Source organism: Arachis ipaensis, chromosome B09 (genome assembly GCF_000816755.2).
Source record: "Arachis ipaensis cultivar K30076 chromosome B09, Araip1.1, whole genome shotgun sequence".
NCBI classification, from domain to species: Eukaryota; Viridiplantae; Streptophyta; class Magnoliopsida; order Fabales; family Fabaceae; genus Arachis; species Arachis ipaensis.
In genome coordinates this window covers 103,050,020-103,054,084 of record NC_029793.2, presented here as the reverse complement: position 1 = coordinate 103,054,084, position 4,065 = coordinate 103,050,020, and the positions used below count along the sequence as shown (strand labels likewise).

General features: G+C 39.8%; 1 pseudogene; it reads right to left on the bottom strand.

Moving 5' to 3' along the window:
• On the bottom strand, positions 782–4,065 carry LOC107619498 (annotated as a pseudogene).

Sequence of the window (4,065 nt, the reverse complement as noted above, 5' to 3'; positions counted from 1 at the left end):
TGGAGAGAGAAGGAAAGGAGAGAGGAGATAAAGAATAAAATGAGTTAAAGAGAAGGGAGAGAGAGGAGGGAAGGAAAGGGGAGAGAGAGGGAAAAGGGAGAGAAATAGGGAGAAAAGAAGAGAGAGAATGGGATAGAGAATAGAGAGAGAGAGAGGGGATAGGGAGAGAGAAAAGGAGAGGAGGAGAAAAAGAAAAATGAGAGAGAGAGAGAGAGAGGAGGGAGAGTAGGGACAAAGAGAGATAGGAGGAGAGAGAGAATGAAGAGAAAGAGGAGAGAGAGAGAGAGAAAGAGAGAGAAAGAAGGGAGGGAGAGAGAGAGAGAAAGAGAGAGTAAGGGGGAGAGGGAGGGAGAGAGAAAGGGAGAGGAAGGGAGAGAGAGAGAGAGAGAGTGTGTGAGAGAGAGAGAGAAAGAGTATGTAATTTGGTTTTGGTTTTGGTTAACCAATTCTAAAAAATATGGATATGATTTTTAAATTATTTCATTAAACTGGTTAACCAAAATGTGGTTATGATTTTTTAACTGGTTAACCATATTTTGGTTTTTTTATGAACACCCCTATCACTAACCGGTGCGCAAAAATGCCGGTGCCACAAACATAAGTCGCTCACCAAATCCGTTCCCCTGTTTGCTTTGGCTGTTAAAATAGAAAAACTACTCCTTTTAATACAAATAACATACCAACATCAAATTGTTCAGTGGTCGGAAAAGCTCACCCAGAAAGACTTAAAGTTCAGAAAATCAAAATGTGTTCACAAAAGTAGCTTTTGTTTTGTTTCCCATAGAGTTAATCATGAAATGCACTTATCACTTATGTATCTTACTTTCACTTTTGAATTATTGTTTGAGCAGAGGACTAGGGCTGCTCCTGATTCAGGAATCATCATTGAAATTCAAAATATGCAGTCACCTCAACAAAACATGCGTTCAATTATGAACTACATGTGAATTTGATGACAGAAAATATGAAAATGCTTCAATAACATCCCTTTACTAAGCTTACAACACAAAAGTCCAAGACATTCACAATCACAAACAACCTAAGTCCTTAGTTAAGGACATTAGAATATTAATGTTACTCCCTAAAATGTAACAACCATGAAGAGTTAGCACTGTTAAGTCATTTGAGCCATGAACTCATCAGATACAGCTACTACAATTTCCCAGTTCTTGAACAATGGCTTCCATAGATGGCCTCTCAAAAGGAGACTCACTGCAGCAAAGCAAAGCGATTTTCGCCAGTTTAGTCGCTTCGTATTCAAAGAATCTCCCATGGAGATTTGGATCAATGAATTCTTGGAATCTTGATGCTTCCGCGGCGAGCCTGATTGAGTTACTGATCTGCTGCTTCCCGGAGAGGATCTGCAATAGGAGCACCCCAAAAGCATAAACATCGCTGGTCTGGGTGAACCGGCCGGTGGTGGCATACTCAGGAGCAAGGTAACCCTTTGCTGCACTGGCCTTGAGTTCAGAGAAGACAATGTCATTGGTAAGAAGCTTGTGAAGGCCGGAATCTGCCAGCATTGGGTTATACCTGTGATCGACGAGCACTTTCTCGGCCGAGATGTTTTGGTGAACAAGAACCGGTTTCTTTACCTTGTGTGCATGTAAATATGCTACACCTGATTAAAGGAAAATAAGGTTCAGCAAAGATAAAAGGTGGAAAACATAATCGATTTCAAGAAGGGAAAGGTGCAGACTCACGTGCACCAGTCGTAAAGTTGATAATTGAGAACAGTTATATGATTTAACATGTTTCACTAAATAATGCTCTAACGATTTTTAACTATCAACATCACATAAAAAGCATCTGAGTTAACAAAGCATGGGAGAGAAAGGTACCTTTAACAATCCCTTTCACAATAGAAACTCTGGTTGACCATTCAAGAACTTCTCCATCTCCTTCCTTCACATCAAGAAACCGTGAAAGATTTCCGTTGGAAACAAAGTCATAAACCAAGAAGCATTCACCTCTTCCACTTGAACAACAAAACCCTCTCAGCTTCACCAAATTATCATTCCTCAGAGATGTCAAAATGCTCAATCCCTTCAAGAATTCACCTTCATCTGACTTGCAGCTAGTTTTGCTGATACTCTTCACAGCAACAACTGAACCATCTCTTAGAACTCCTTTATATGTTGCACTGAAGATTTTCCACACCATTGAAGCTTCTACTATCAGCTAAAGGGTCCCATCCAGTAGAGTACTCGAGGCTCGCCAAAGGAGATCCACTTTTCCTGTATATACTCCTGGATTCGTCGATACTTGGCCGGCCATCAGAGACATGAAAAGAGTTTCCTAGCTTCTGTTTTCGCCTGCGAAATAATGTGAAGGCAAAGAGACCAATTGCTGACACTGCAATCACAATGACGACTATGCCAATGGTAATGGATGGTACTTGTTTTGATTTTGGAGAGTTTAGGCACTGGCTTCCATTGCAAGGTAACTTCACATTTGCAGTTTCTGGGATATCTCTTGTTGCTGCTCCATAAGGTTCAGGCCTGCGATTTAAAGAAAGGCAAGCCTTAAGGGATGGAAAGTCAAGTCCACATAGCCCCAGATTGTCTTCATATAGAAATCCATGATCAAGTCTCTTCAGAGCTACATTAAACCATATTAAAGCAAATCAGCACATTTTAGATTTACCAAAGAAATCAAAAGAACAAGCAACAACAAAACCTTATTCCACTATATATATACAAAATCAAGGCCCCAATTGATAAATGTCTCAATAACAGACATTTTTCATATTTCTATTTCTATACTAATCAAGTAGCATCAAGATTAGTTCTCACCAGGAGGCACATTCCCAGAAAGAGTATTGTTGTGAAGATCAAGAACTTTGAGTGAAGGAGCATCAGCAAGGCTAGTGGGAATGGAACCGAAGAGTTTGTTAGAACTCAAATCAAGCCTCATCAGTATAGGCAAGTCACCTAAACTAGCAGGGATAGCACCAGTCAACTGGTTTGACTGAAGCGCAACAACACTCAGCTTCTTCAAAGAACCAAGCTGGGTAGGTATGCTTCCTGTCAACTGATTATAGCAAAGCTGCAAAACTGCAAATCAAAGTAAAATTGGAAAGATTATCTTTAAGGAAAAAATACTGCAGAAATCAGTAAGAACAAAATGAACAAACAACGTAACAAGAGTAAGAGAAATTGCACATTTGAGGAGATAAAAATGGCATCATTGAGAGAAAAAAATGAACAAAACTAAAGCAAGTTCAAATCTTTCAGTGAAACCCAATACTAAACAGCCCTTAAGTGTGCACACAAAGAAAGAAAGAAACCTATATTATGCACCCAACATTTCAAGAAAAGTCAAGAAAAAGAAAAACACCCCGAAAATTTCAATCTTTTTCTTCTCAACAAAATCACAGCTACTTGTACTAACCTTGCAAGTTGTTCATGTTGGCAATCTCCGTTGGGATTTTCCCAGAAAGATGATTCACATTCAGGTACAAATCACTAAGCTGAGTCAAGTTTGCAATTTCCCTTGGTATCTCACCATACAAAGAGTTATAATGCAAGTAGAGTCCTGTCAAATGCTTGAGCCCACCAATGGCTGGGGAAAGCTTCCCTGAGAGACCTTTTCCCTGCAAAGAAATATTTGCAACTTGACCCTTTTCATTGCAGGCCACACCTTCAAAGGAAGCACCATCACATGGGTTGCCATTGATGGTCCATGAGGTTAGGTAGTGACCATATGGATCCATACTATCCTTCATGTCCATCAGTGCTAGTAGCTCTTCTTCTTCTTCCTCATTATTCCCATATACCATTGTTGGGTTCAAGAGGAAAAGAATCATGAGAGTGAAGAAAAGTGGTAGTAGCAGTGATGAAAAGCTCATGTTTTCTTTGTTGAGTTGTAAGGGAAGTTCAAGAAGAACTGGATTGAAGGCTTAAAGATCACGTCACAAATAACAAAGTGAAGAGGGGATAAAGAAAGAAACACGACTGCTGAGGTTTTATTAGTGTTCATGCAACTTCCAATGCTGTGTTGTCCAAAAAAGTCATATACTCTGCCATTTCCTCGCTTCCCTGTTTTCAACACTCAACTCAAAAC